Source organism: Neovison vison, chromosome 13 (genome assembly GCF_020171115.1).
Source record: "Neovison vison isolate M4711 chromosome 13, ASM_NN_V1, whole genome shotgun sequence".
Classification (NCBI taxonomy): domain Eukaryota; kingdom Metazoa; phylum Chordata; class Mammalia; order Carnivora; family Mustelidae; genus Neogale; species Neogale vison.
This window is the reverse complement of record NC_058103.1, coordinates 102,059,562-102,068,012: the sequence shown is the minus strand read 5'-3', so window position 1 is coordinate 102,068,012 and position 8,451 is coordinate 102,059,562. Positions and strand designations below refer to the sequence as shown.

Genomic DNA, 8,451 nt, shown 5'->3' with positions numbered 1-8,451 from the left:
GACATCTGTTCAATTCCAACTTGGCATGTATCAAGGCATGAAACTTAACAGAAGAAATAAGTACTTGGCAGGGAATAAAACTCTGAACCTACCACTGTCTGTTGCTTATCAGAATCTTAGGAAGAAACACATTATGGAGAATTTTCTGGAGAGGAAGTTCATTCCCTTACCTAACTTGGTACTCTCCATTGCTGGGGTTGGCCAGAGCACCAAATAGTCATTTATCCCATTGGCATGATTTTAACCACCTCCCCATCTTACCAGGTTGCTTAGACTGAATTGGCATTTCTTTCAACCATTTACCATTAGTTTTCATCAAGCAGTATTAAAAAGAAAATGCTGTAGGGGCACGTGGGTGGCACAGTGGGTTAAGCTTCTGCCTTCAGCTCAGGTCATGATCCCAGGGTCCTGGGATCTAGCCCCTCTTAGGGCTCTCTGCTGAGTGGAGAACCTGCTTCCCCTCTCTCTCTGCCTGCCTCTCTGCCTACTTGTGATCTCTCTCTCTCTCTGTCAAATAAATAAATAAAATCTTTAAAAAAAGAAAGAAAGAAAGAAAACAAACGCTGTAAGACCTTGTACTGATTGTATTTACTTTGAGGTTGTTGAAATACATTGCTCATAATATTTCTTTAAATATTTTTCTTTATGATTATGATATGTTTCAAACCTACAGAAAATAATAGAGGGCGCCTGGGTGGCTCAGTGGGTTAAGCCGCTGCCTTCGGCTCAGGTCATGATCTCAGGGTCCTGGGATGAGTCCCGCATCGGGCTCCCTGCTCAGCAGGGAGCCTGCTTCCTCCTCTCTCTCTCTGCCTGCCTCTCTGCCTATTTGTGATCTCTCTCTGTCAAATAAATAAATAAAATCTTTAAAAAAAAATTAAAAAAAAGAAAATAATAGACCCAAGAGTATCATGAGAAGTTTACTTTTTGCTTTATCTGTCTCATTTTTGAAAAAGAAACAGAATGTTATAAACATAGCTTATCAATTCCCCCACCCAACTTTAGAAGTAACCACTATCCGGGGCGCCTGGGTGGCTCAGTGGGTTAAGCCGCTGCTTTCGGCTCAGGTCATGATCTCAGGGTCCTGGGATCAAGTCCCACGTCGGGCTCTCTGCTTGGCGGGGAGCCTGCTTCCTCCTCTCTCTCTCTCTGCCTGCCTCTCTGCCTACTTGTGATCTCTCTCTGTCAAATAAATAAATAAAATCTTTAAAAAAAAAAAAAGAAGTAACCACTATCCTAGAGTTGGTATGTATCTTTCCTTTTCACATTTTGTGTGCTATTAATACATATAAACAATATGTGATATTAGTTTTAAAGATTTTCAGAAGTTTCTGTAAATGACATGTAACACATCTCCATTTGCACACAGTGGGCTTTTCATGAAGACATACGTGAGAAACTTTAATTATGCTGAGCATCTGTTTTTTCTCATGGACACCATGGAACATGTAAATGGTATTTCCCTCTCTGCAGTTATGGTTGGGAAATTTCAACTCTAATTGGTTGTCCACTTTCATTTTGTGTATTTACTTGATTTGAATACTTCCTTACCTTATGTTCCCTCTGCCTCCATGTCTTTGTTTAATTTCTTGAAGGTTGTTGCATTTATATTCTTGTCTTATTTTTTGAGCCTCACCCCTTCCTTCCCCATTCAGTGTCACCTCCATTACATACTTAGTTACCAACAGGCAGCATTTGCAACCAACACCCCTCCTCCCCAGCACTGAAACCATGACAATTGGCAGGATTTACTATATAATAAACATGATATTGTATTTAGCAAAATAGATTTTATAAGCCTAAAATCCAGATGTGTTATCTGTCAGTATTCAAGAAAACAGGTACAAAAAGTACAGTGGATTTCCATTTTAAAATACTTCTTGCTCAGAAGTGGACCCCTGTAGTTTAATCCCTAGTCCAAAAGTTGGTTTCAGTAGTAAAAAGGGATTTAGGATTATAGGCTGATGAGCATACATCACAATATTTTCATAATGTGGAACCAGAATGCACTGTGAAGAAGTAAAAGCCTGGGGAAGCTATTAACAATTTAATAATTTGCCATTTCCAGTTAGTGTAAGAATATTAATTCCTTTCTCAAAGGGAAGTCCTAGAAATGGCATGTGTTATGACTCTTATAGACATGTAAAATATTAAAATGTCAGAGTTCAGAATTTTACCCTTTGAGCCTTTTGCTAAAGGCCTTTGCTAAGGCCTTCCATCTTAAAGTTAAGCACAACTCTGGGATTTTTCCTAAAGGCAATCATTCGAAGTATGAGTTCATCTTCTTGGGGTTATAATAGCCATCTTGAATGGTTGTGTTAGCCTCAAATATAACCAGGTGATCCTCCAACTTTAGGCAATGAACAAGAGTAGTTATTTATTAATTTTAGTATGAGAGAATATTTACAACAAGTATTTGCACAAGTAGAGGTAAATCTTTCTGTAAGACATACATAGAAATAAGTATGTACAGTGCATTATTGAAAATATGAATTTTAATATTTTATTGATATTCATCCATGTGTTTAATTAAGGCTTTTTTCATGTTAACCAAGTTATTGCTCTAATATCTGCACAAATTATTGTGTTGATGAATAATATAGCTTTACTAATACAATAGTTGTAATAATGTCTTATATTAACTCATTCATCCATACATACATGCATACACTTATTTAAAAAGTTTGCTGAGCTTTGTTGTATTGTGGACACTGTTGGATCCTAGAAATAGAAAGATGAGGAAAAAAAAAAAGAAGAGGAAGATCTGTACCATGCTTTCAAGAAACTTACAATTTCATGTGAATGAACTGTAGTGGTTGCCTGGGTGGCTCAGTTGGTTAAGCATCTGCCTTTGACTCAGGTCATGACCCCAGGGTCCTGGATTTGAGTCCCACATCAACAGGGAGCCTGCTTCTCCCTCTGCCTGCTGCTCCCTGTGCTTATGCTGTCTTTCTCTGACAAATAAATAAATAAAATCTTAAAAAAAATAAACTGGGACACCTGGGTGGCTCAGTTGGTTAAGCAGCTGCCTTCGGCTCAGGTCATGATCCCAGCGTCCTGGGATCGAGTCCCACATCGGGCTCCTTGCTCGGCAGGGAGCCTGCGTCTCTCTCTGCCTCTGCCTGCCTCTCTGTCTACTTGTGCTCACTCTCGCTCCTCTCTCTCTCTGACAAATAAATAAATAAAATCTTAAAAAAAAAAGATTAAAAAAAAATAAACTGTGATAGCTGATACAGTTGATAAATATAAAAGTGTTGTGGAACAAAGAAATAACATGGAGGACCATAGGGGAAGTGAAGGAAAACTGAAGGGGAAGAAATTAGTGAAGGAGACAAACCATGAGAGACTCTGGACTCCACAGAGAAACTAACTGAGGGTTTCAGAAGGGAGAGGATGGAGGGATGGGGTAGCCAGGTGATGGGTATTAAGGAGGGCACATGTTGTTATGAGCACTGGGTGTTACATGCAACTAACTATGCTATAACTATGTTATATGTTGGCTAACTGAACATAATAAAAAAAGTACTTGAATAAAAAAAAAGAAGAGTCAATACATGAATGAAAAAAATTTAAAAAAATTTTAAAAAGTGTTGTGGAAGTATTGATGTAAATTAATCCTGAATGAAACCATCAAAGAAAATAAGGAACAAGGTTACATTTGAGTAAAAGAAACTTAAGAAAGCATTTTCTTTTTTTTTTTAATATTAAATCGTTTATTGATTACACATGATAATGGATGATACACAAGCTTTAATCCCATCTATAATTTTATCTGATACCATAATTCAATTTAGATATATTGCATAGGATGTGCCAACAATCATATTAATAACCAAATAAACTCCAGGACTTTGCTTGGGTGACCTTTTAATGGTGAACTCCAGGTCACAACACATTAACTGTCAGTTCAACTACACCAAGGTTTGTGGAGACAATGGCTTCTGTGCCCAAGCAGGTTGCAAATAAATTTCGAATGGAACCTGGCATCACCCTGAAGGAATTCTAACTTTACACTGTTGGGGTAGTATACCAAGATGGCTTCAGAGTAGACTAACTTTACACAGCACATTTTAAAAAAAGACACATTTATTCAGCGTCATGATCAGACTATTACATTTAGCAATCAACAGCATGGGTGCAAAAAAAAAATCTACATTAAAACCCTTTGTTGGAATGCTTTACACTTTCCACAGAACAGAAACTAAAATAACCTGTTATACAATTAGTCACAAATACAGTCCTCAAGTTTTTTTGCCCATACACATGAGTATTGTCTAAAACATGTCTTCTTTGTTGCAGCTAGGCCCTGCCACCACTGTGCTTGGCTGAGTTCACAAATCTGTTGTAACCTGTAGCTTCCCTGTCACTTCTCTGGCTCTCCTCTCCTGCTAAGCTTTGTTTCCTGGCAGTAATTAAAACCTTCTGCCACTGCCATAGCTGCTGCTGCTGCTGAAACCACCATAGCCACCTTGGTTTCGTGGTTTGGCGAAGTATTGGCCTCCACCACCATAAGGGCCAGAGCTTCTGCCTCCAAAATTGCCTCCTTTCGTGGGTCCAAAATTTGAGGATTGATTGTTGTAATTGCCAAAATCATTATAGCTTCCGCCACCTCCAAAGTTGCTTCCATCATTACCAAATCCGTTATAGCCATCCCCACTGCCACCATATCCACCACCACCTCGACTGCCACCAAAGCCACCTCGACCACTGAAGTTTCCTCCGTGACCAAAGTTGTCATTCCCACCAAAACCACCTCCACGACCACCACCAAAGTTTCCAGAACCACTTCGACCTCTTTGGCTGGATGAAGCACTAGCCATCTCTTGCTTAGAGAGCGCTTTCCTTATTTCACAGTTGTGGCCATTCACAGTATGGTATTTTTGAATGACAATCTTGTCTACAGAATCATGGTCATCAAATGTTACAAAAGCAAAACCCCTCTTTTTGCCACTGCCTCGGTCAGTCATGATCTCAATCACTTCGATTTTCCCATACTGTTTGAAATAATCTCTTAGATGACGTTCTTCAGTGTCTTCTTTAATGCCACCAACAAAAATCTTTTTCACAGTTAAGTGGGCACCAGGTCTTTGAGAATCTTCTCTTGAGACAGCCCTCTTTGGTTCAACAACTCTTCCATCCACCTTGTGTGGCCTTGCATTCATGGCTGCATCCACCTCCTCCACAGTGGCATATGTGACAAACCCAAAGCCTCTGGAGCGCTTGGTGTTCGGATCTCTCATTACCACACAGTCCGTAAGTGTTCCCCATTGCTCAAAATGGCTCCTCAGACTCTCATCGGTTGTTTCAAAGCTCAGACCTCCGATGAAGAGCTTCCGCAGCTGTTCAGGCTCTTTGGGAGACTCTGACTTAGACATGACGGCGGTGGGAGGGGAGACTTTAACGATGCTTACTCGGCGGCGTCCACGGGCAGAAAGGAAGAAAGCATTTTCTGACTCCCTAGGGCAGGTTTAATTTTCCTTCTTCTCTCTCCCCAGAATAATATGTACTTATCCCAATTATGTATTTATTATCCTATTTCATTATAGTTAATGAAATCCTTCTTCTCTACTAGAAAGAACTTCTGAAGGAAAGATGTTTTATTCAACTTTGTATCCTTAGTACCTAGTACAGGACAGAAGCTCAATAAAATGTTTGTTGATTGAATAAACATATGAGTCAAAAAGAAATCGCAAGTGAAATGTATTGAAAAATATTTTTGAACTAAATGAAAATTTTAAAAAATCAAAATTTATGGGACGCCTGGGTGGCTCAGTTGTTTAAGCAGCTGCCTTCGGTCATGATCCCAGCGTCCTGGGATCGAGTCCCACATCGGGCTGCTTGCTCGGCGGGGAGCCTGCTTCTCCCTCTGCCTCTGCCTGCCACTCTGTCTGCCTGTGCTCGCTCTCTCTCCCTCTCTCTCTGACAAATAAATAAATAAAATCTTAAAAAAAAAATCAAAATTTATGCAGTGGAGTGAAGGGCAATAATGAGAGAAAAACTGGTAGCATTAAATGCATATATTAAAAAAAGAAGAATATCTGAAATTAATTATCGAAACTTTCACCTTTGAAAACTAGAAAAAGAACAATTTAAATCCAAAGTCAGGAGAAGAAAAGAAGTAATAAGATTTAGGACAGAAATCAGTGAAATCCATAATAGGAAATTAATGGAATTCATGAACCAGAATGCTGGCACCTTGAAAAGATTAGTAAAATTGATAAACTCCTACCCAGGCTGGCTAGGAAAAAAAGAGATGACACAAATTACTATCAGAAATAAGAGATGGGACATCACTACAGATCCTATGAACATTAAAATGATAATAAAGGAATACTACAAACAACTCTGTGCTCCCAAATTTGATAACCTAAGTGAAATGAACAAATTCCTTGAAAGACACAACTTGCCAAATATCACACAAGAATAAATAATCTCAAGAGGTTCATATCTATGAAAGAAATTAAATCAATAACTAATAATGTTCCAAAACAGAAGACAGCAGACCCAGGTGGCTTCACTGGTGAATACTGCCAAACATGTAAGGAAGAAATCATACCAGTTCTGTATAATATCTTTTAGAAGATAGAAACAGAGGGAATACTTCTTAACTTGTTCTTTGAGGACAGCATTACTCTAATAACACCAGAGAAAATGTTACAGTAAAAGAGCAAATTGAGTCAAAAAATGCATGAAAAGGATTTTACACAATGATCATGTGAGATTTATTCCAGGTAGGAAATTCTGGTTCAGTATTTGAAAATCCACTAATGTAGTACATCATATCAGCAGGTTAAAAAAATCCTATGATTATATCAATAAATGCAGAAAAAACATTTGACAAAATCTAACACTCATTCATGGTAAAAACTTAGTAAACAAGGTACATAAGGGAACTTTCTCACCTTGATAAAGACTATGAAAAAAACCGGCAGCTGACATCATACTTAAATGGTGAGAAACTCAAAACTTTCCAAGATCATATATAAGATACAAATGTCTCCCCTCATCACTCATTTTCAGCAGCACACTGAAAACTCTAGCTAATGCATAAGGCAAGAAAAGGAAATAAAAGGTACACAGATTGAGCAGGAAAAAGTAAAATAGTCTTTTTTAGACAATCAGATGACCTGATTGTCTACAGAAAACCAAAAGAATTGACAGAAAACCTAGAACTAAAAAGCAATTATAGCAAGGAAGTGAGATACAAGGTTAATATACAGATGTCAATCATTTTGCTATATACAGCAATGAATAAGTGGAATTTAAAATAGAAAACACAATACCATTTATGTTACCACCCCTAAAATGAAATACATACAAATCTGACAAAATATGTATAAGATCTATATGAGGAAAACTACAAAACTGATGAATGAAATCAAAGACAAACTAAATAAATGGAGTGATATTCCATGGTCATGGATAGGAAGATTCAATATTGTCAAGTTGTCAGTTTTTCCCAACTCAGTCAATAGATCCAGTGTAATCCCATTCAGAATATCAGCAAGTTATTTTGTGGATATTAACTATCTGATTCTAAAGTTTATGTAGAGAGGCAAAAGACCCAAAACAGCCCAACACAATATTAAAGGAGTACAGCAAAGTTGGAGGACTGATACACTTGACTCCACAACTTAATATAAACCAACAGTAATCAAAGTAATGTGGTACTGATGAAAGAACAGACAAATAGATCAATGGAACTTATTAACCCAGAAATAGACCCCCATAAATATGGTTAACTGATCTTTGACAAAGGAGCAAAAGCAGTAACACGGAGCAAAGTTAGTTTCGCCAATAAATGGTACTGGATCAACTATATTTCCACACATAAATAAATAAATAAATAAATAAATAAATAAATAAATAAATCTAGACACAGACCTTACACACTTTGCAAAAATTAACTCAAAACGAGTCATAAATGTGGACGTAAAATGCAAAACTATAAAATTCCTAGCAGATAATATAGGAAAAAAACCTAAGTGACCTTGGATGTAACAATGACTTTTTATGTATACATAGTACTGAATACACCACCTACAGGAAAAAATTGACATAAGTTAGACTTAAGTAAAATTAAAAATTCCTGCTCTGTGAGTGACAGTGTCAAGAGTATTAAAAGACAGGCCTCAAACCAGAAGAATACATTACAAAAGACATTTGGTTAAGGACTGTTACCCAAAATAAAAACAATAACCTGATTAAAAACTGGGCCAGGGCGCCTGGGTGGCTCAGTGGGTTAAGCCGCTGCCTTCGGCTCAGGTCATGATCTCAAGGTCCTGGGATCGAGTCCCGCATCGGGCTCTCTGCTCAGCAGGGAACCTGCTTCCCTCTCTCTCTCTCTCTCTCTCTGCCTGCCTCTCCGTCTACTTGTGATTTCTCTCTGTCAAATAAATAAATAAAATCTTTAAAAAAAAAAAACTGGGCCAAAGACCTTGATAGACACCT

General features: G+C 37.9%; 1 pseudogene; it reads right to left on the bottom strand.

Moving 5' to 3' along the window:
- Positions 1–4,299: 4,299 nt before the first annotated feature.
- LOC122893043 lies at positions 4,300–5,431 on the bottom strand (annotated as a pseudogene).
- Positions 5,432–8,451: the final 3,020 nt, after the last annotated feature.